This window comes from Bos grunniens, chromosome 7, assembly GCF_055505025.1.
Source record: "Bos grunniens cultivar Pamir isolate PY7600 chromosome 7, Bosgru_T2T1.0, whole genome shotgun sequence".
NCBI classification, from domain to species: Eukaryota; Metazoa; Chordata; class Mammalia; order Artiodactyla; family Bovidae; genus Bos; species Bos grunniens.
This window is the reverse complement of record NC_141171.1, coordinates 109372053-109396945: the sequence shown is the minus strand read 5'-3', so window position 1 is coordinate 109396945 and position 24893 is coordinate 109372053. Positions and strand designations below refer to the sequence as shown.

At 43.6% G+C, this 24893-nt stretch overlaps 1 long non-coding RNA gene across 2 annotated transcripts in view; it reads left to right on the top strand.

Annotated features, from left to right (window-relative positions):
- Nucleotides 1–20977, top strand: part of LOC147370102 (uncharacterized) — a 36492-nt gene extending 15515 nt beyond the window's left edge. The window contains exons 3-4 of one of the 2 annotated variants that reach the window (XR_015168446.1): nt 1272–1394; nt 12885–20977. This is a non-coding gene — a long non-coding RNA (uncharacterized LOC147370102). Of the gene's footprint in view, nt 1–1271; nt 1527–12884 lie in introns of those variants that run through there. The other variant, XR_015168445.1, reaches the window with a different exon arrangement.
- Nucleotides 20978–24893: the final 3916 nt, after the last annotated feature.

Sequence of the window (24893 nt, the reverse complement as noted above, 5' to 3'; positions counted from 1 at the left end):
TCAACATTCAGAAAACTAAGATCATGGCATCTGATCCCATCGCTTCATGGCAAATAGATGGGGAAACAATGGAAACAATGGCTGACTTTATTTTGGGGGGCTCCAACATCACTGCAATTGGTGACTGCAATTAAATGAAATTAAAAGACACTTACTTCTTGGAAAAAAAGCTATGACCAACCTAGAAAGCATATTAAAAAGCAGAGGCATTACTTTGCCAACAAAGGTCTGTCTCATCAAGGCTAATATGGATGTGAGAGTTGGACTATAAAGAAAGCTGAGCACTGAAGAATTGATGCTTTTGAACTGTGGTGTCAGAGAAGACTCTTGAGAGTTCCTTGGACTGCAAGATCCAAGCAGTCCATCCTAAAGGAGATCAGTCCTGAGTGTTTACTGGAAGCTGAAATTCCAACACTTTGGCCACCTGATGAGAAGAGCTGACTCATTTGAAAAGACCCTGATGCTGGGAAAGATTGAAGGCAGGAGGAGAAGGGGATGACAGAGGATGAGATGGTTGGATGGCATCACCGACTCAATAGACATGAGTTTGAGTAAGCTCCAGGAGTTGGTGATGGACAGGGAGGCCTGGCAAGCTGCAGTCCACGGGGTCACAAAGAGTCGGACATGACTGAGCAACTGAACTGAACTGAACTCAATGTAGATGATCCACTGATAGAATCCTATAATCATAACTAAAAGTCATAAGTGTAAAAGTATGAATTCCCAGCAGGCACTCTGAAGCTTTCAGGGCATACTAAAAAGCTGCTGTCTTGGTTTATCCCTTGGCTCAGAAAATTATTCAGAGAATTATTCCCGGGAACATTTATTACCACCTATTGAGCACTTCTGGGTGATCACACAGGGTCCTTACTTCAGTCTTTCAACTTGAGAACCACCCTTCCCCTTCTTATGTTGGTCTTTACAGACAGAGAGAGCCAGGTTTATGTCATCAGCTCTGTGGGTCAGTCATGAACTTTATTGGATGTTGCTACTATCTCTCCCTCAAACTCCTTAGACTTGAGGAGATACTGTAACGTCTAGGGTTCTGCTCGCCTAGATCCCTTCTCTCTCTTACACTGGTAATAACCCTTCCAAGCTTTGAGGAACTTTCTCTCCCCTATTTTTTGTGGCCACGATGGAAATTCCCATGATTATATTTCTCCTCTCTTAAAGAACATCACAGGACGGTGACTGGCATGCTAGTAGAATTATCTCCCGATGCTTTATACAGGGTATTAGAAAGGAGGTGCTTGATTTCTCTTTTCCACCAGATCAGGAACTGTGGAGGTATGTTACCAGAGCTGGGAAGCCTGACTACACCAGTTTTTGGCCACATCGAGTGTTTGGGATGACACGGAGCAGCTGGACGTTTTATGCACGACTGATGATAAATGGTAAAACTTCTTTGGGAAATATTTTTCAGTTTCTTTAAAAGTGAAACATATGCCTACAATATGACATTGACATTTCATTCCTGGGTATTTATTCAAGAGAAATAAAAGCCTGTGTGCACATAAAAACTTGTACACAAATATTCACAATATCTTTACTGGTAATACCCTAAAACTAGAAATAATCCAAATGTCCACAAAATGGTGAATGGATGAATTGTGATACATACACACACAGAGACACACACAGAAACACACGGAATTACTTACTACTCACCCATTGAAAGACCTATTAATATTCAAATGGATAAATCTGAAATATTTATGCTGAGTAAAAGAAGTCAGATATAAAACAGTCATTGTGTGACATTTTCACCAATTCTAGAAAATTCCAGTTATACATTCCATACCAATAAACAGCCAATCTGCCTGTGATGAAAGTCAAAGTAGGCTGGAGAAGCAGGTCTGTAGCGAGTTGTGCCAGTGACAGATAAGGGAGATCAGTAGCAGGAGGGCTGTGCCATCCATCTGCGTGAGATGCCAAGGGGCTGGACCTCTCAACCCTTCCTGGAGAACAGCAGGGACGCCCAATACCTTAAAAGCACTGTAGCAGAGTCCAAGGCGCTGCAAGGCAGGATTACAGTTTCTTCTGAGGAAGTTAGTCCCTGCAAATTGACAAATGCAATCTCTAGGGCTCTAAAGGAAGGTTAGGAAGCAGGCAGCCCACACGCTCGGGGCCGGTCAAGCAGGTGGGAATGTCACAAGTTTTGAGACTTCTCTCACTTCGCTTTCACTTTGGCTTAAAAATCTAGGTTCCTTCATGTTCCTTCGCTAACAAGTGAGTGTCTTAATGGGCATTTGATCACTTGCTGTGAACCTGAATAATTTCTTGTAGAAGAACAACAGAAACCATACTAATGCTTCCAAGAGAGCAGCGTGGACATTTATTCTGGTGCTGCCCATCGATTCCATTTCTCAGTATGTGAGCTGCATGGAAGACACTTTTTTCCAAGACAAATGCTGAGAAAAGCTGCACTGATTCACGCAGGCTTCCAGAACAGCAAGCAGAATAGTTACAGACGAAGGAAAACGCTTGTGGAAACACTGGACTTGGGGCCTTAGAGAAGTTTCCAGACATGGGGCAAAGGCCACACTAGATAAGACGGTACGCACTTTTGGAAGCCGGTCTTTTCACCTCCACCTCTGCTACATATCTCAGATCTATCCATTCTCTTCACCTTCCAACCCCCTTCAGCTTTTAGCTGGATTAGTGGCAACTGATTCAACTGATTCCGCTTTTGTCCGCCAGCATCCATTTGCCACAAAGAAACCAGAGAGCGCTTCCCTGCTGACAGCATTCAAATGGCTTATCAATACATTTGGAATGAAATCTTAACTTCTAATCAGGACTTCTGATGCCCAAACCATTAGACCCGACATTACCCTCCATCTCGGCCCTTATCATTCTTCTCTGAGCTAAGTCTACCCCAACCACAGTGGGCTGCTATCTGTTCCTTGATTACAAGTTCCTACACGAGGGCCTGCTGTCCCCAAGAAACAGGTTTCCTCATATCCTCAGGTAGCTGATTCCTACTTATGAATCAGCATTCGGCTCAAGTATTTGCTCTCGCAGAAGCCTTTGCTGAGCACTCACTGTCCAGTACTCATGGTCACATGACTGCGTAACTGGATTCCCAGCACCCATCACGATCTGAGACTGACCTTTATTTGTTTGCTTATTTTTTGCCCGTTGCCCTTACCAGAATTAAACTGTTTGAGAGCAGGAATCTTGTCCACTTCAATTACCATTGCATCTCCAGCATCTACAACAGTGTCTCTAATTCACTATCAGTTCAGTTCAGTCGCTCAGTTGTGTCTGACTCTTTGCATCCACATGGACAGCAGCACGCCAGGCCTCCCTGTCTATCACCAACTCCTGGAGTTTACCCAAACTCAAGTACATTGAGTCGGTGATGCCATCCAACCATCTCATCCTCTGTTAAGCCCTTCTCCTCCTGCCCTCAATCTTTCCCAGCATCAGGGTCCTTTTTAATGAGTCAGTTCTTCGCATCAGGTGGCCAAAGTATTGGAGTTTCAGCTTCAACATCAGTCCTTCCAATGAATACTCAGGACTGATCTCCTTTAGGATGGGCTAATTATAGAATTCATAAATAAATGAAAAGCACAAAGAAGACTGAATCCCAGCTGCATTAAGCATTACCTGGAAGTCCACTTGATATGGGAATAGCATTTACTTCTTTGCAGCCTCCTTTGCAGAATGATTGCTCCTGACACTCAGTGTCAAACCACTAATGACGCTTAACAGATTATCCGAAATCAAATATTTCAATGCATGCCCTTAGGTTGCTCTAACGTGTGCTAAGTCACTTCAGTCACGTTCAACTCTTTGAGACCCCATGGACTGTAGCCCACTAGACTCCTCTGTCCATGGGATTCTCCAGGTAAGAATACAGGAATGGGTAGCCATTCCCTTTCTCCAGGAAATCTTCCCAACCCAGAGATTGAACCTGTGTTTCCTACATTGCAGGCTGATTCCTTACAGTCTTAACCACCAGGGAAGCCCAGGCTGACCCACTGCTTTTCATCAAGTGCAAGTGCTGGCTTATCATAATTAAATATCAGTGCTGAAGGAGATCTTTTGTTTGTTTGTTTTAGTTGCTAATCATGTCTAGTCATGTCTTTTGCGACACATGGACTATAGCCCACCAGGCTCCTCTGTCCTTGGGATTTCCCAGGCAAGAATACGGGAGTTGTTTGCCATTTCCTTCTGCAGAGGATCTTCCCAACCCAGGGATCGAGCCCACATTTTCTGCTTGGTGGGCAGACTCTTTACTGCTGAGCTACTTGAGAAAGAGATCTTAGGTATACATACTTGAAATGTGACATTAACAGCAACAAAAATGACATTAGGTAACATTTACTGGTGGCTGGATGGCATCACTCACTTGATGGATGTGAGTCTGAGTGAACTCCAGGAGTTGGTGATGGACTGCCGGGAGCAGGAGCTCCGCCTCTGGCAAAGGTCATGAGGAAGGAGGCTTGGCATATGCAAAGGCGGGATCGAGCCTCAGGAGTTCCCCTGGAAATTCTGAAGCATCTACCCCCTAAACCAGGGTCTGCCTACTTTCTGCTTTGTGCTCTCACCTACACCTCTGACTTTATGGGGGGCTGTCCCCCACTACCTCTCTCTGAAAAAAGAGTTAACTTACAGCTCCAGTTAATAATTCCTGGGTGTGACAGTGTTTCAACCTACAAACTCCTTTGGAAGTCCTCTCGCCTTCCTGAATAGGTTTTTCCGGCCACATGTGATTGTTCAGAGCTTCCCAACTGTGAGAGGCAGGAGATGTTCTAAACTGTCTAAATACAGATTCCTTTGAGCAGTTAAAAGATTGATTAGAAATTGTATTGGCCAATGTTTGCTGCTAAGTCTCCATATCCCTTACCTGCTGTGTCCCTGGGAGTGTATTGATTAATATAATTGGTGTAAGTAGTAGCTTTAATGTTTGTAACCTTGGACCCTTGAGTTAATTCTTTTTCTTGTTGTAGCCCACCACACCTTTGCCTGTAGGAATGCAACTTTAATGCTTTTGGAGGGTGGCGCCTGACTAATCACCTTTAGAGAAAAATAAGTTTTCTGAAGAAAGGGTCTTAAAATGTTAACAGGCCTCTGGGCCAGAAGGTGATGCAAATCACCTAAACTTTTGCATATGATAAGTTTGCAGGGAGAAAGCCTGGCTTACTGCATGACTCTACCCCTTCCCCCATTATCCTCTATGCATAACTTAAGGTATAAAAACTACTTTGGAAAATAAAGTGCGGGCCTTGTTCACCGAAACTTGGTCTCCCCATGTCGTTCTTTCTCTCACCTTCTGGCTGAATTATTCAGCCTCTTTTCTCCACTGAATTTCCTGCTGAGCTATCCTTATTCTATTACTCTTTATATCCTTAATTAACGTTTAATTAAGCTGTTGTTTCCTGATCGCCCATGCCGTCTCCCCTTCGAATTCCCGGGATCCACCAGGGCTGGACCCCGGCAATGGACAGGGAGGCCTGGTGTGCTGCGATTCAAGGGGCCGCAAAGAGTTGGACATGACTGAGCAACTGAACTGAACTGAACTGGGTGTATACCAGGATCCAGTCACTGTACTAAGTGCTTTGTATGGATCATCATATTTAATTCTCATTTCAACTTTGCAAAGTAGATATTAATATTATACTCATTTACAGATGAGAAAATCAATTTAGTAATTTGTCCATGGCCACACACCTAGTAAGAACACAGCTGGTATATGCACAACCCTCAATTTGCAAACTCATCCTTCCACCCAGACAACAGACATCGTATTCATTTTTGAGCCAAAGTGCGGCCTCCCAACTTTTAAAAATACCATGTTCCAGACAGGACCTGCCAACAGAGTGGTATTGGTACCAAGAGAAATCCTCACCCATTCTATTCTTAGAGATGATCTGTTCCAAGTTGCACAGATAAAGAAATAAATGTCCAAGTAAAGTAATTTTTCTGAGGTCACATAGTGTCAGGACAGAACCCAGTGAGTCATTCTGCTCTTTGCAAAGCTCCACAAGAAGTCATCTGGGAATGGTAAACATTCGAGCGAGAGTATTGATTTGGGGTTAGAAAGAGTCACACTCACTGTGAAAGGGTGACCCTGGCCTGGTGCGGTGTGCTGCTCTGCTAAAGATGCCTCGAGTCCCCCGAGCCACTACTGCAGAGCTCCGACTCAGGTGACTTTGTCTTGTTTTCACTGGTACACAGGAAAATAGCACCGCTGAGTAAAGTATAAATATTTACTGAACCCTACATGCCCAGCGCCCTACTAGGTGGTGGGATGAGCTCGAATGAAAGCAGGTGAGATGAAAATTGGTCCCTGATCTCCTGCAAGGCAAAGCGGAATGGTTTTCTCCTGCCAAGCAGAGAAGATAAATGCAGCAAATAGGAAGTGGGGATATTATCCTTCCAGGAACTGGTAATGGCCTTCAGTCACACAGGCAGCTGTGCATAAGCTTTCCAGATGAATCGCTTAAAAACTGCTTAGGATGTATCTTCTTTTCCTCTTTTGTTCCTTTATTTTCTATTCTCCTGTTACCTTTTGGAAATCATTAAGAGAAAAGAGCAAATCAAAGCGGGTAGGCTCTATTTGAGTTCAGTTTCACAGTCAGCAAGATGAGCAGGAATGCATTTAGGGTGGAGCTTGTGAGGTACAGCAGGCGACCTCTGCTTTTTCTCCCCTGGAATCTTCAAGGCAGCCCACGCCTACCTGCCAGGGCCTGAAGACGAGACTCCTGAGGGATTCTAGAAGCTGATCTGCAACAGCTGCTGACTACAATGGCAAAGGAGAATTAAATATCTGCTAAAGCTCCAAAGACCAGGAAGCTTTTTCTGCTTACTTCATGCTATATTTCCAAAACTAACTGTAAAGAAAAATCTTGGCTTCATTTACTGGATCCTTAACAATTATTTATTGGATGAATGTATAGATCAGTTGTACCTTTATAGGAGCCACCATTAAACCAAAAAGTCCATGAAGTGCGTCTAAACTCTACAGAGGTTTTCTTTTTTTTTTTGTAAATAATTTCCTCTGCAGCAAATGGCCACATCGCTGTAGAGCACCAGCTTAAAATAAATCCCCATCGAAGTTGATTTCCCTATTCTCTTATAACAGAGGGGAGTAAAATGAAGCCTGAAAAAAATGTTGTAACTCTCTGACTCCAATGAAGAGAAGAGGAAGCCCAGATTGCCCCTTTGTTATTTTTTTAAACTGAATAGACCTGTTTTTCAAATTTATAGCAAGTTGCCAAGTTTGACAGAACGGCTTCTTGCCTTATCCCTGCCAAAGTTTCTAACCCACAGCAGTGTGAGTTACAAGGCAGACAGGAAGAGGACAAAACTGATTATCATTCCTTTGTAACTTGGAAAACTGAAACTCAAAGACAGAGTAATGATTTTTAAACTAGGAGTTTTGTATTGGCTGTCATGACTACCATTGTCTTCTTAAGCCTGAGACCTTTTCTTCATTCAGTCAACAAGCATTTTCTGAACAGCTACCATGGGCCAGGCATTGCATTAGGCTCTCGGGGATGCAGAGATAAATACATCATGGCATTTGGCCTTGAGGAGTTCAAAACCTGGTAAAGAGAAGGACCTAAAAACGACTAATTACAACACATTGTGATAAATACACCGAAGAAATATACTCTTCTAACACAGGACGCTTTTGGAACATAGATTAAAAAGCTGCAAATTCTGCAAGCTGAGCATATTTGTTTTTGAATATGTAGAGGGATTTGGAATCTTTCATAAGAAAAACACTTCTGTATCAAAATTGTTGATCTAATTAGGAGTGATTATTAATAATTAGGAATAACCTGGAGCCCCTGAGGGTTGTCAGGTTAATATTAGTGACTTGTATTGGTGACCAAATACCTTGCTCATGGTTAAGCTCTCCATTTTGCCCATGAGGAAGTTGAGGCTGAGAATTTAATAAGGCCTTGTAAACAAATTGTCTTTACATTAAACTTCTTCAGGGGAACTCAAGACATTCAAACTTTGGAAACATACAAAGGGATTAATTTCTGAAACGGTCATGGAAAAGGAGAGCTAAGACAAACCAGAGAGGAGCAGAGGCTGCCACCCACCCAGAGAGCGTGAAGAGTCTGAGGGCAGGGTCAGCAGTTACCGTCAGCCCTGAGGCCAGCTGCGCTGCAAGCACTGGGAGACGGTGCTCCCGCCTATCCCAGCTGCTTCTCCAGACCCAGTCTGAAGAGGAGAAGGCAGGAATGGAAAATGAAAGGAAAGGAGCGGCTGGATTCCACCAACTGCCGTACCCTGGTGTCTTAAAGATCTGTAAGAGGGCGTCTTTGTTCCACCTCGGCTCAACCAGCTGGGTCACAGGGTGACCACTCACAGCACAGGTTCCACAGCACTTGGACCAGCGGTGGTTAAATGAGCAACGATAGCTTGGTTGGTCATCTCAAGGCCCAGTGAGTCAGTCAGATAAGTGAGGTGCATTCAAGGAATTTCCTAAGTCTTTCTCTTGAGAATCTCTTGGGTTCTTTTGGAAGCATATTACCCAGTGACCTGTGTTTTTTTTTTTTTTTTGCCATTATGATATTGCAATGTTCTTTTCTATGATTTAGAATAAGCATTAGAGTCTACATTTTCAGTCACATGTTAAAGAAAGCTTTTTGAAATTCCCAAAGAGATAATAGTATCAAAACCAATTGTCTCAAGGAGCCGTATGTAAGTGGGATTCAGAATGGCCCTGGGAGTCAGAGGCCTGTCCTGCCACTGCCCAGCTGAGCCACCTTGACCGTTGTCTTCACTCTTTTGTCTCTTAATTTCCTTAACTATGAAATCGGGGTTTGGACTAGCTCAATGTTCTCCAAATACAAACTCATGAAACAGTTGGACATGGGTAATTTAAGAAATTCCCAAGCTATACTGGGTGCTGGTGAGTTCCAAGATGCTGTTTTTTTTCCTAACTCCCTACAAAAGGTAGGATGTACAGCTGGTTTGGAAAACCCTGAAGTTTCTTTCACCTTTGTCAAGCAATGTTTCAATGAGGTAGACAAGCATGAAAAAGGATCTAGGAAGAAAGTATTTTTCAAAGTGTTAAGTCTGCATTCAAGCATAAACAGCGGCAAACAACTTACACAGAATGTCGTGGATATTTCTCTAATAAGTGGTAGGCGTGAGAGTTAGTTAGATTTTAGAAGTTTTTTTTTTTTCATTTTAAATGAGGTATTAATAGCTAAAATAATACCTTTTTTGCTCATAGACAAAACAAAAGGCAAACCCAGCAATGGAGAACAAGGCAATTAAGTGGGGGCTTATGATGAAGAAAGAGCTTTATAAAGCCAAAGGCATTCCCAACCGATGAAGCAGGTGCCTTGATCAGCAAGCATAGTTAAGAAAGAAAATTGAATTCTTTGAAAACAATCTGGAAAGGAACTTGGAAGCCATATCCAAACAATGCTCTGGGGCTGACATTTCAAAAATGTGTTTGCTCTTTATTCTAATCACTGTGGTGCTTTGATCAAAGCAAAGGCATGACATATGGAGCAGGAGATATGCAGTGAGATGAGGGAGGAGTCAGACACAAGTGGTTGGAAGAGACCCAGAGATTACAATCTGGTTCCCCTTATACATCCAGTCTCAGCTCCCTGAGACTCGGAACAGCTGCCGTTCATGGAGAGCCTCTGCTAGAACAGGCTGCCGAGCTTTCCACAGCCCTCAAAGGAACGTGGGGGAGACTGAGGCCCAGAAGGATACCTGTGTCACACAAGGTCTCAGACCGGCTAAGAGATGGAACTGGGATTCGAACTCAATCTGAACTTCCTGCTGCTTCTGAATTCAATTCCCCACTGACGTTATCCAAATACTATTTCTGTCCTGTTGAAGCCAGAGAGGCAAGTGGCAGAATGTTGAGTGTCTTCTCAGTACGTTTCAGAGATTTACAGATGGAGTTTCTCTGGAACAGTTTAGCATCAATAAGGGACTGTTATTGAAGGATGCTCTCTCCTGTCTTTATTATTGTTGCTATTGCTTGTTTTCTCTGATATCCAATACAGTTCCCATTATTTCTGATTGCCTATGCTTTATGAGATGAACACCACGCTGGAAAATAAGAAAACAATATTTTCTTAAAACCTGATCTTTTCTTCAGGCTGTTGTTCAGTTGCTCAGTCATGTCTGACTCTTTGCAGCCCTGTGGACTGCAGCATGCTAGGTTTCCCTGTCCTTTGCCATCTCCCAGAGCTTGCTCAAACTCATATCCATCAAGTTGGTGATAACATCCAACCATATCATCATCTGTTGTCCCACTCTCCTCCTGCCTTCAGTCTTTCCCAGCATCAGGTTCTTTTCTAATAAGTCGGTTCTTTGCATCAGGTGGCCAAAGTATTGGAGCTACAGCTTCAGCATCGGTCCTTTCAATGGATATTCAGGACTGATCTCCTTTAGGATTGACTGGTTGTATCTCCTTGCAATCCACGGGGCACTCAAGAGTCTTCTCCAACACCACAGTTCAAAAGCATCAATTCTTTGTTTCTCAGCCCTCTTTATGGTCCAATTCTCACATCTATACTTGAAGTCAAGTGGGCCTCAGGAAGCATCACTATGAACAAAGCTAGTGGAGGTGATGGAATTCCAGTTGAGCTATTTCAAATCCTGAAAGATGATGCTGTGAAAGTGCTGCACTCAATATGTCAGCAAATTTGGAAAAGTCGGCAGTGGCCACAGGACTGGAAAAGGTCAGTTTTCATTCCAATCCCAAAGAAAGGCAATGCCAAGGAATGCTCAAACTACCACACAATTGCACTCATCTCACATGCTAATAAAGTAATGCTGAAAATTCTCCAAGCTTGGCTTCAACAGTACATGAACTGTAAACTTCCAGATGTTCAAGCTGGTTTTAGAAAAGGCAGAGGAACCAGAGATCAAATTGCCAACACCTGCTGGATCATCCAAAAAGCAAGAGAGTTCCAGAAAAAAGATCTATTTCTGCTTTATTGACTATGCCAAAGCCTTTGACTGTGTGGATCACAACAAACTCTGGAAAATTCTGAAAGAGATGGGAATACAAGACCACCTGGCCTGCCTCTTGAGAAACCTATATGCAGTTCAAGAAGCAACAGTTAGAACTGGACTTGGGAAAACAGACTGGTTCCAAATAGGAAAAGGAGTTCGTCAAGGCTGTATATTGTCACCCTGCTTATTTAACTTACACGCAGAGTACATCATGAGAAATGCTGGGCTGGAGGAAGCACAAGCTGGAATCAAGATTACCAGGAGAAATATCAATAACCTCAGATATACAGATGACACCACCCTTCTGGCAGAAAGTGAAAAAGAACTAAAGATCCTCTTGATGAAAGTGAAAGAGGAGAGTGAAAAAGTTGGCTTAAAGTTCAACATTCAGAAAACGAAGATCATGGCATCCGGTCCCATCACTTCATGGGAAACAGATGGGGAAACAGTGGAAACAGTGTCAGACTTTATTTTTAAGGGCTCCAAAATCACTGCAGATGGTGACTGCAGCCATGAAATTAAAAGACACTTGCTCCTTGGAAGAAAAGTTATGACCAACCTAGACAGCATATTGAAAAGCAGAGACATTACTTTGCCAACAAAGGTCCGTCTAGTCAAGGCTATGGTTTTTCCAGTAGTCATGTATGGATGTGAGAGTTGGACTATAAAGAAAGCTGAGTGCCGAAGAATTGATGCTTTTGAACTGTAATGTTGGAAAAGACTCTAGAGAGTCCCTTGGACTACAAGGAGATCCAACCCGTCTATCCTAAAGGAAATCAGTCCTGAATATTCATTGGAAGTACTGATGTTGAAGCTGAAACTCCAATACTTTGGCCACCTGATGTGAAGAACTGTTTCATTGGAAAAGACCCTGATCCTGGGAAAGATTGAGGGCAGAAGGAGAAGGGGATGACAGAGGATGAGATGGTTGGATGGCATCACCAACTCAATGGACATGAGTCTGAGTGAACTCTGGGAGTTGGTGATGGACAGGGAGGCCTGGCATGCTGCAGTCCACGGGGTCACAAAGAGTCGGACACGACTGAGGGACTGAACTGAACTGAACTGAAACTTGACAACTAGAAAAACCATAGCTTTGACTAGACGGACCTTTGTCAGCAAAGTAGTGTCTCTGTCTTTTAATACGCTGTCTAGGTTGGTCTTAACTTTCCTTCCAAGGAGTAAGCATCTTTTAATTTCATGGCTGCAGTCACCATCTGCAGTGATTTTGGAGCCCAGGAAAATAAAGTCTGTCACTGTTTCCATCGTTTCCCCATCTATTTCCCATGAAGTGATGGGACCGGATGCCATGATCTTCGATTTTTGAATGTTGAGTGTTAAGCCAGTTTTTAAAATTCTCCTCTTTCACTTTCATCAAGAGGCTCTTTTGTTCCTCTTCCCTTTCTGCCATAAGGGTGGTGTTATCTGCACATCTGAGGTTATTGATATTTCTCCAGGCAATCTTGATTCCAGCTTGGGCTTGAGGCTGTACTATGTGTTAAAATCTGTTGCATTTACACACAGAGTCAACCAATCAAAACTCAGCAATAAGCTACTTGAGCCTGAAATGGTCCTTGCTCACTGAAATACAAACAGCTGAGAGTTACTTTACATGTAAATCAGACTCATCTTGTGTTTATGAACGGCATGGACTAGAACATCCAATGGCTCAAAGCAGAAAGCTGGTGGGAGGAGAGGAACTGAACCCATTGCTTTTGTCTTTATGTCAACCACTCCTTTTTCAGGAGGGGAAACAAACCCCTTTAAATAGATCATTGATTCCATAGAATATGGATCAAAATCAGAAAAACCGCAGTTAAAAAATGCATAATATCCATCAATTGAGAATGAATTTGGAATTAGTCCCTGATGCTTGGATCTCCCTGGCAGAGCACTGGAATCTACCGTATATTTCTTTTCCCTAGCAGATGAATTCTGGATCTGCTACACCCTATGCTTCATCACACGGGAGTTAAGATTGGCACTGGGCAGAGGAACAGACAGTTGGATGGCACCACTGACTCAATGGACATGAGTTTGGGAAAATTCTGGAAGATGGTGAAGGACAGAGAAGTCTGGCTTGCTGCAGGTCACAGGGCCGCAGAGAGTTGCACACACTGAGCGACTGAGAAGCCGAGGAGCCCGGGCCGGCTGCGGCCACCTTTTCTCAGAGCCTTGGGGCTAGGCTTTGCCTGCCTCTGAAACCCAACCAACGCCTTTCCCGAAGGCTTGTCTCTGGTGTCAAGCATGATCCTTGGTGCCACCAGGGCCACAGGAGCATGTGGCCCCCCTCCACCCACCACCCCCACCCACCGCACCTCCCCACCAAGGCCGTGGGACCCGTGCTCTGGAGAAGCCTGCACCCCGCCAGTCTCCGATGCCAGTTCCTTTTATTTCTGTGAAGCTGCTTAATGAGATTCTTCATGCATAAAATTAATTTTTGCCCTCTCCTCTCAGCTTTTACCACTAAAGGATTTACTTACAATTTTGTCAGATTTTATTTATATGTGCAATAAAGGGGACCCAAACCATAATGAAGGCTTTTATGGATAATGATGGGAGATACAGAGGGAAGCGGAGAGAGGGCAGCCGGCCAGGCCCCCTTTGGAGACCAGGATGCATTATGCATGAGGCAGCCCTGCTGAAACCCACGCGAGGCCCTGCCTTCCCAGGGCGGTACCTCAAGTCAGATCCTAGTGTTTTGCTGGGAGAGAGGAGAGGAAGGGCTATGAGTAAACAGTGCTAATAAGCAGGCTTTCAGGGAATTTGGCTGCTTTCACACACACTGGATTTTTCTCCAGCCCTTTATACACGTGTCCTGAGCTGCTGCTTGGAAGCCAGGGGGCTGCGGCCTCGCTTGCCCCCAGGAAGCTCTCTGGAGCTGGAAGGGGAGCAGAGTTGGGCGACCTGCTCCTTGATGATGGCAGGCCCTGCTCACGGAGCATCATCCCCAAGCCAGTGCTGTGGCAGGCCCTGTCTGACATGATGTCACCTCACCTGCAAACAGTTGGGAGTGTGGCTGTTATCATCCGTACTTCAAAGATAAGGAAACCAAGGTCCAGAGAGACTCCATAGCTGCCTACGGTCAGATGCTAGAGTTTGTGGAGTTCTCCCTGTCTCCACCTCCATTTGGGTAGTGGGGAAGCTGACTCTTTTCTTTCCCAGTCCATGCTCAGCCATGAACACTCCTCCAGGCTAGAACATTCAGCCCAAGGCATCCAGATCAAGCCCTAGACGGGGGTCAGGAGATCCGGCCTCTGGTTTTGCTCCCGTTTTTACTACTCGATGATCTGTGTCCTCGGGCAATCACTGCCCTTTGCTGGCTGTTACCTTCTTCCCTTGAAAAACATGATGATGATCTCAGGGAGCCCGTAGAGAGCTGGTGTTCCTATTCTGGGACACGCTGTCCGCAAAGCCGACGAGAGAGTGTGTGCAAAGTGCCTGTGTTGACTCGGCAGGGACGGAGCTCAGTTTTTAGACTAAAGCACTTGGAGCTAGGCCACGGCACAGGCAGAGCTGGGATGGCCTCCGGATTTCCTGAGCTGGGGTGACTGCCAAGCTGCCGTGGAACATGAGAGACTTTTCTCTTACCCACTCGTCTCGTGCCAACACTAGAAGAATCAGAAAGGTGACAGAAATGAAAGTCGCATCAGATGGCTACGGGCTGACCATTGGCATGAAGAACAGAGCGCGGTGCAGCCCTTTCCAGGATGAAGACCTTGCTGTGGAGCCCTGAGGCCAGGCAGGGACTTCGTTTTCAGGAAAACTTGTTCATACTGGCAGCTCGTCTGTCCAGTAAGAAAGAGATGTAACTGGGTAACTGGGAACGTGAATCAAGTGAGGAATTTTTGTGACGGTGTGGCCTTCTCCCCTGCCCTGGGTTCTGTCTTTGACACTTCAACAGAGTGATCAGAGCCACAAAGCTTTATCCATCCAACCCACACTTGCTGATTCTACTGCTCTAAACAGCTACGTGCTCCAAGCTCATGCTAGACATCAAGGGTAAAAAGGAAAGGAAGACACAGCACATTTCCTGAATGTGCTCACATTCTCAGTGAGGACTGTGGCAAAGAGGGTGTTGTAGGTTTGGAGCTAAAGAGGAGTGGGCCGTGGAGAAAAGTCTTTACTGGAGTGAAGGCAGGAAAAAGTAATTCTCAAGAAGATAGGTGTTTGAACTGAATCTTGAAGGATGGGTAGAGTCTAGCCAGGTAGTTGGACAAGGGGAAGGTGTTCCCGCAGAGAACACTAGATGCCTCTTCACCGATCATGCCACATCTAATAGGAGAAAGGCATTGATTAAACAGAGTCAGGACAGTCTTCTCTCAGTGGGGTTTTCAGGAGCTGCAGCATGGAATATCTGAGTCTCTAATGCACATTTTCCCTTTCTAAATGGGCAGCTGTTGTCCATCTCCTTCCTAGGAGACTGACTGAAATCTCTTTCCAGCAATCTCACTGTGAATGTTCTTTAATGAGAATGGATGTAGCAAGGTTCTCTTTGCAAAAGGCAAAGAGGAAAAAAGGACGGGAGAGAGAAGAATCAGGTCCGGTGAAGCCCCAGCCACACCCAGATGCTTCATATAGTGGGGGACCACGTTCAATAAAGCCAAGGATCAATTCCCAAAGAGAGACTCAGGGGTGGAGAAGGCAGACAAGTTGCTTACCAGGCCAGCAACACTCCCCAAGCAACTCACAGCCCAGATGTTGAGTCAGCAGTGGAAACAGAAAAATGTAAGGAGGAGAGAAAAGGCATCTTTGCTGTCTTCTAAATTGTTAAGAAATAAACACGAGAGACAGGACACTGGTTGCCATGAGCTAATGGCTAGACCAGGCCGAACTGCTATGGTAGCTCGAGCAGCATTTCCAGCACATTTTGGTGATGGGAGGAAGAAGCAGGGTTGCTGACACCCGGACTAGAGATGACGGCGGAGGCGGGGAGGGCGTGGGAAGGCACCTGGCTCTCCTCCTTCAGCTCCAGGGCCAGCCACGAAATGTTCCTTGAGCAGAAGGGGGAGGGTAAAAAGCACAGTAGAGTGTCTAGAGTAGCAATCAAGGCTACAAAGTTGGAAGACGTATTTCGGACTTCTTTGGTGACAAATAACATCTTTCTTTTTCCCTCCATGAGCTGTCTTATCTTAAGAGTAGAAGCAGAGGTGATGAATGAGGTGAGGCCATGTAAAAGAGATGTGATGGAAATAAGAACAACAAAGCATTGAGCAATTTCTGGTGACTCACACGCAGAGAGAGAATGTTTTCGTGGAGGAGAGCCAGAGATAGCCTCACGGGAAGCATTGTAAGCTTTTCTTTTGCAATCCCATTATGACTTTAATAGCCTTTTCTGATTACTACAGTGATGGAGGTTCTTTGTATGATATTTAGAAAGTACACAAAAGCACACAAAAGAAAATAAAAATCATTCACTATCTTAAAGAAAAGAACTATTAGCATTTTAACTCTTAAAGATCAAAAAATTTTTTAGAGAAAAACAAGAAAGAGGTGGCAACAAGCTGTGAGAACTTGGAGGGAATTCTGTGGCGGTCCAGGAGGTAGGATTCTTCATTTCCAAGGCCAGCGCCCAGGTTAGGTCCCTGGTGGGAGATCTATGATCCTGCAACCTGCGTGGTGCAGCAAGAGATAAAAAGCTATGAGAACTTTGAACTCTCAATAGATAGCAAATAATTTAGTGACATAAAGCATGATTTCTATTAATCATGTATTGAAGCACATAAATTCTTGTTAGGAACTTCATGGCTGAAAATAAAAAGAATTGAGACAAGGGTATTTTGACATGACGGTCATTTACATCAAAACATTGATACAGCTTCACAATCAACTGTTGCACAGAGTGGAGGTCCCCACCATCGCACCCCTGAGTCTCACTCTCTCTCCTCTATTGTGTCCATCACGCTTTCCCTTTGGGAATGACCCTAACTTGGCAAGGCCCAAGGTAAAGTGAGTATCAGGAAAGGATGAGGATGAGCACCAAGAATGACTTCCAGGCAGATTAAAGCTTAAAGTAAGTACTATTCTCGGCGCCCTTCTTATCCAGGCAGAGATGAGCAGAACTAGAGAGCCTCTCTTTTGTCTTACCAGGACAGATTCTTTTCTGGTGACTTCCATGCTCCCCTCTGACACTCAAGTTGAGGATGCTGTTGCCTGTTGATAAGACAGGCTACCTCCTCCCCTACCATCGTGATCTGCACCTGATAACACAGATTTTTCCACTGGCCCTGGTCCAGGCAGCACCTCCCCTGCCCACTCACAGGTTGACAACTGGATTAAGCTGTGCCCAGATCTGGGCCTTGGGTTGTCTACAGAAAGTTCAGAGAGAAGGATTGCCATTGCTTCCCCTCACTGACTGCCACAAGTTCTAACCAGCTATACCCTCATCAGACTTCATGTCCTAGAGGGTTTCCTGGTAGCGAGGTTACTATAATCCAGGGAAGGACTGGAAACCACAGTGACTCCAGAGTTCCTGGAGAGTGCTAAGTGCAATCAAGCCTGGGAAAGAGTCCCGCTCTCCACAACTGTGTCACCTGAAGACTGTTGTCCGTAATATGGGTTCACTGGTAGGAACCTTGTAAGCAAGACCGAACAAAGTAACGTAAGAAGGTTATCAAGAAGTTCAAGATTTTCTCCTTCATGAGGGTATCAATTTTTACAGATTTCTAGCCTATGGCATAGGGAAATCAGATACTGTCTTTTCAATTTCCAGCCAAGTTTGGAAGACAAACTTTGCAAGACAAAAATTTCTTAACTATTCAGGATTCACACTGTACTAGAGTGCTGACCCCATGACATGTGCTCATTTGTTCATTATTTATTCATATATACCCATTCATTCATTCATTTAGTAAATATTTATTGATTGTATGACATGGCCTGCTGGGGCTTCCCAGGTGGCTCAGTGCTAAAAACCTGCCTGCCGATGCAGGAGATGCAAGAGATGTAGGTCCGATCCCTGGGTGGGGAAGATCCCCTGGAGGAGGAAATGGCAACCCACTCCAGTACTCTTGCCTAGGAAGTCCCATGGACAGAGGAGCCTGGTGGGCTGCAGTCCACGGGGTCTCAAAGAGTCAGACATGACTGAGCTCACACACATGATGAATACCCAGCTAGCTACCAAAATTAATAAGGAAAATTGCTTTTTAAAATAAAACTCAAAAGTTAATGGAGAAAACTCTTATGTATCAGTAACAGCAATGATGCTAACTGACCTTCATTGAACACTTATTATGTGTAAAGCATTACTCCCATGCTTTGTGTGATTTAACTCATCCTTTCCTTATAACAAGCCCATAAGGTATGTAATATTATTGGGTTGACCAAAAAGTTGGTCAGGTTTTTCCATAACATCTTATGGAAAAACTCAAATGAATGCTTTGGCCAACCCAATATTATCACCCTTTTAAGATCAGAAAACTGAGGCCCGTAAACATTAACTTGCCCAAGATCACCAGATAAAACAGGGAGATCTCAAGAGCCTATGATCTTGTTAGTATGCTGCTGCTGCTGAGTCACTTCAGTCGTGTCCGACTCTGTGCGACCCCAGAGATGGCAACCCACCAGGCTCCCCCGTCCCTGGGATTCTCCAGGCAAGAACACTGGAGTGGGTTGCCATTTCCTTCTCCAATGCATGAAGTGAAAAGTGAAAGTGAAGTCCCTCAGTCGTGTCCGGCCAGGCTCCTCTGTCCATGGGATTTTCCAGGCAAGAGTACTGGAGTGGGGTGCCATTGCCTTCTCCGTGTTAGTATGCAGTGTGAAGTAAGTTCTGTGAGCACACAGGGAGGACTCATTCCTTTTTAACTCAATGTCCAGGCTTTGTCTCAAGGATTGAGATGAGAATCTTGTGCAGCAGATACACACCCTTAATCACCGTAGACTTTAACTCCCACTGGCCATGCTGAGGGTACATTCAGGCCTGTGTGTGGGAGGCAAGAAGGCATGATTCCATGCTTGATATTGGGAACAGATGTGTCCCCAGACGACTCTGACTCAGAATTCCGCTTGCCAAGAGAATGAGTCTGAATTGTTTGTCCAATCAACAGATAATATGCTTAAGAAGAAAGCAAGGTTATTCAAGAAGAAGCTTTTCTCCGAGTCATTTCTGGGGATCTGAAATCTTTGACAGAGTGATTCCAATGAATGAACTGGCCCCAAAGCCCGTTAGATGGTGCCCCCAACCCGAACAGGACAGTATCTTACCTATTGCTTTGAAGTCACAGCAAGCCTTAAGGAATTAAAGTAATTTTTTAAAAAGTTTTTTGTAATATCGAATTTTCTAATCCAGAAGCCCAACTTAAAAATTTCAAACAAAATCCACAAAATTCATGTTGGGCACTGGGGTTATCAGATAAAATCGATATTTTCTACAAGGAAGGCAATGTATTTGGGGCTATCTTCTGCTCCCTCTTTCTCTTTAATAGAACACTTCCTCTTGTAGCTTAAGTCTTGATTTATTTATTTTTTCTTTTAGGATCCCTTAAAGACCATCAGTCTACCTGTTTTACTTCCAGCAAAATGCAAATAGTATATACATATATTTAGAATAACTAAGTAAATAATTTATAACCTGAACAGTAAATTATTTATTTACTCCAGGAATACATATTTAGAATATGAACTTAAATATTTTACAGTCTGTGCCACCACTAACGAAGAGTGAAATCAGCCTGCTCGCAGCTCTGGTTTGCAATGTACCTTCTCAACAGCATCAAGGACCTCGCGCAACCTCACCCTCTCCACTGTCCGTCACTCGCTGTACCTGCAGGGTCTCCCGAAACAGTCTTTGAAGTCTGTTTCAGCCTGCCTGCTTCACACGCCACCTTCTTGCTCTCGCTCACCCCTTCCCCTTCCTTGATCTTTCTCTCATCTGGTAAGGGTCTGATCAACAAATATTTATTGAGCACTGACCATATTTAACGCTTGCTAAGAATTGTGGAGGAATAAAGGGGAGGGAAGTTAACTGCGGGCCTTCTTGGGAGTCGATATTCTGGCTAAGTTAAACACATACTCTGAGAACAAGCAAGCAAACACGAGGAACGACAGAGCACTTTGCATAACTGCTGTGGGCACTTTCGAAAAGGGGTAGCACTTGAGCGAACCACCTGGACGTGGTTTGGCAGCTGCGGGAATTCGTAAAACTGAAAATACACACAGGGAAGGATTCACGATCTCTGAATAAAACGGCTTCTTCTGAATTTTAGAACTACTCAAAAACCTTCCTGCACTTATCATCCAGCAGCAACTGCCATTATTATGCTCAGAAAATAGAATGCAACTGTGGAAAGTCCAGAATGGGAAAATGATGATGACTGAAGCGCCAGGAACAGAACCTTTCAGAATTAAGTATTTGATATTGATATTATTGACTGTAAAGCATAGGAGAGAAGCAGAAAAAAGAAAAAAAAACACGAAAATTGTATAAAACCTTAAAAATTAGGGACAAATTGAACATAAGGTCATTTCACAAATCCTCGGTACGATAGAACAGCTTTAGAAAAGGCCTCCCCTTTGACACCCGGGTGAGGCAGTGCTAGGCTAACGTACAGATGCCGTTTCCTCAGCAGGTGCTGACACGTGCTCACAGCAGTCCTCCCGACAGCCTCACCAGATGACTGCTGTTGGCATCATCCTAAAGGCGAGGGAATGGGGACTCAGAGTTTAAACGCAAACCCAAATCGCAGAAGCCAGCAAATGACAGACCAGTACATGGCTACTTTTACACTTTCATCTGTTTTTGAAAAAAGTGAGCCATCTATATTTGTTGGGTGGAAATGTCTTCAAGTGTTTATTATTTCCAGTTTATTAGCTATATTTTAAATTTTTTTCTATTTTCTTACATATTTATTTTGTCTGCTTGATCTTTCGGTTTCTGTGAGGGGTATGTTAAAAATATCTCTCAGTTAAAGAGTATACTTGAACATTTCTCTTGAATATTTCCTCTGAAAATTCTGTCACTTTGGGGTTTAAAAATATGAAATGGGATTAATAAGTTAATAAAAAATTTAAATTGTTATATATTCCTGGTGAACTAATTCTTTTATCATTATGAAGTGACTCTCTTTATCTCTATCAATGAGTTTATTATAGGCTATTTTTTTCTGAAATTAATGTGACTCTCTAAAATATCTTTTATTAGTGTTTTTATAATATACTCAGGTCTTTTAGACATTTTTAATGGGAAATGAATTCCCATTATTCCCACCATGTTGCAAATCCAGAATGCCATGGTTTATTTTTATTAAAAGATGACCACTTGGATTATTTTTTATTAGTATTTTTCTGATATTTCCTTTCTGACCTTCTTACATTACTGCTATCCCAATAAAGGTGTTGTAGAATATTTTCTAGTTTGGGTGATTATCAGCTGTAACCTATAACTCTGCGGTTAGCGTGGCAAGAAATGTTTGCAGTGACTATAGGTGCACACACAGGCGCAGTCTGCTTTCCCTTTCCGATGGGTGAAGAACGCTTCTTGTCCATATTTTATTTATGGAGATTTCTAGTGTTTTCTCTGCACTAAACTTAAAACATCTTAAACTATACTGTTAAATTTAGAATTATCTCAAGATCCCTAAGAAGTCAGTGATGCCAAAATAAAAACAAAATTTTGAGCCAAGCAAACAGAGCCAGCCAAAAAAAAAAAAAGAATCAAAGAAGTGAACTGAGCTGCCCAGAGAACTTGTCCACTCTCTACTTTCAGGTTTTTCCCTCCTGTGCTGGCTCCACTAAGACAGGTCCTTGCCAAGTAGGTCTCCATTTCAGCCAGAATTAGAACTCAACCTGGCACTGCTAAGACTCTCCAGCATGGAGATCTTCAGCCATCATTTCCCACCCCCCTTTTCTTTAACATAATTGCACCCCTTCGGCATTCCATATTTAGTTTGTTTCCTATATGAGATGGAAAACAACAGCAGCCTCACCAGGATGTTGAAGGAACTGTGAAAAAAAATTACAGTTTCTGTAAATAGCAGAGAACAAATTACTACTTACAGACTGACTCGGAATCAAACTTCAGCTCTCAGTATCTCTCCTGATTCCCCTTCTAGGGAGGGGTTAGATCACTGAGACTCCAAATCCTCAGGACTCATTTTGCAAACAGCTAGCACGCTTTCTAGTTCGTCTTTCAAGTTAGATGAGTCCTTACCAGGTTTGCAATCATGTACAAATACGCAGACAATATATTCACTCAAGTGCACACATACCCATGTGTAGCCCACCAACCACAGTAAGCACCGTGGTGGGATATACTGCGCTGTCATTCAGGCATTAAGAGCGAAGTCTGTGCCCCAACACCAATTCCAAGGAAGCTGAAGTTGAATGGTTCTCTAATGACTAACAAGACCTCCTAGAACTAACACCAGAAAAAGATGGATGTTTCAACACAGGGGACTGGAATCCAAAAGTGGGAATTCAAGAGATACCTGGAATAACAGGCAAGTTTGGCCTTGGAGTACAAAATGAAGCAGGGCAAAGGCTAACAGAGGTTTACCAAAGGTCAATAGAGTTTTACCACTGGTCATAGCAAACACCCTCTTCCAACAACATGAGACGACTCTACACATGGACATCACCAGATGGTTAACACTGAACTCAGATTGATTATATTCTTTGCAGCTGAAGATGGAGAAGCTCTATACAGGCAGCAAAAACAAGACTGGGAGCTGACTGTGGCTCAGATCATGAACTCCTTATTGCCAAATTCAGACTTCACTTGAAGAAAGCGGGGAAAACCACTGGACCAGTCACTTCAGTTCAGTCGCTCAGTTGTGTCTGACTGTTTGTGAACCCATGAGCTGCAGCACGCCAGGCCTCCCTGTCCATCACCAACTCCTGGAGCTTGCTCAAACTCATGTCCATGGAGTTGGTGATGCCATCCAACCATCTTATCATCTGTCATCCCCTTCTCCTCCTGTCTTCAATCTTTCCCAGCATCAGGGTCTTTTCAAATGAGTCAGCTCTTTGCATCAGAGGGCCAAAGTATTGGAGTTTCAGCTTCAGCATCAGTCATTCCAATGAATATACAGGACTGATTTCCATCCTTGATAGCTCAGATTTAGGTATGACCTAAATCAAATTCCTTACGATTATACAGTGGAAGTGACAAATAGATCCAAGGGATTAGATCAGATAGACAGAGTGCCTGAAGAACTATGGACAGAGGTTCGTAACATTGTACAGGTGGCCATAATCAAAACCACTCCCAGGAAAAAGAATGCAAAGTGGTTATCTGAGGAAGCCTTACAAATAGCTGAGAAGAGAAGAGAAGTGAAAGGTAAAGGAGAAAAGGAAAGATATACCCCTCTGAATGCAGAGTTCCAAAGAGTAGCAAAGAGAGATGAGAAAGCCTTCCTCAGTGATCAGTGCAAAGAGATAGAGGAAAATAATACAATGGGAAAGACTAGAGATCTCTTCAAGAAAATTAGAGATACATAGGGAACATTTCATGCAAAGATAGTCACAATAAAGGACAGAAATGGTATGGACCTAACAGAAGCAGAGGATATTAAGAAGAGGTGGCAAGAATATTTAGAAGAACTGCACAGAAAAGATCTTCACAACCCAGATAACCACGATGGTTGTGATGACTCACTTAGAGCCAGACATCCTGGAATGGAAAGTCAACTGGGCCTTAGGAAGCATCACTAAGAACAAAGCTAGTGGAGGTGATGGAATTCCAGTTGAACTATTTCAAATCCTGAAAGATGATGCTGTGAAAATGCTGCACTCAATATGCCAGCAAATTGGCAAAACTCAGCAGTGGCCACAGGACTGGAAAAGGTCAGTTTTCATTCCAATCCCAAAGAAAGGCAATGCCAAAGAATGCTCAAGCTACTGCATAATTGCACTCATCTCACACGCTAGCAAAGTAATGTGCAAAATTCTCCAAGCCAGGCATCAATAGTACAGGAACCAAGGACTTCCAGATATTCAAGCTGGATTTAGAAAAGGCAGAAGAATCAGAGCTCAAATTGCCAACATATCTGCTGGATCAATTAAAAAGCATAAGAATTCCAGAAATACATCTACTTCTGCTTCATTGACTATGCTAAAGCCTTTGACTGTGTGGATTACAACAAACTGTGGAAAATTCTGAAAGAGATGGGAATACCAGACCAACTGACCTGCCTCCTGAGAAATCTGTATGCAGGTCAAGAAGCAACAGTTAGAACCAGACATGGAAAAACTGGTTCTAAATTGGGAAAGGAGTACATCAAGGCTGTATATTGTCACCCTGCTTATTTAACTTACATGCAGAGTACATCAGGTGAAATGCCAGGCTGGATGAAGCACAGGCTGGAATCAAGATTTCTGAGAGAAATATCAATAACCTAAGACATGGAGATGATACCACCCTTATGGCAGAAAGCAAACAGGAACTCAAGAGTCTCTTCATGAAAGTGAAAGAGGAGACTGAAAAAGCTGGTTTAAAACTCAACGTTCAAAAAACTAAGATCATGGCATCCAGTCCCATCAGTTCATGGGAAATAGATGGGGAGACAATGGAACAGGAAGAGACTTTATTTTCTTGGGCTCCAAAATCACTGCAGATGGTGACTGCAGGCATGAAAGTAAAAGACATTTGCTCCTTGAAAGAAAAGCTATGATCAACCTAGACAGCATATTAAAAAGCAGAGATATTACATTGCTGACAAAGGTCTATCTAGTCAAGGCTATGGTTTTTCCAGTGGTCATGTATGGATGTGAGAGTTGGACTATAAAGAAAGCTGAGCGCCGAAGAATTGATGCTTTTGAACTGTGGTGTTGGAGAAGACTCTTGAGAGTCCCTTGGACTGCAAGGAGGTCCAACCAGTCCATCCTAAAAGAAATCAGTCCTGAATATTCATTGGAAGGACTGATGCTGAAGCTGAAGCTCCAATACTTTGGCCACCTCATGTGAAGAGTTGACTCACTGGAAAAGACTCTGATGCTGG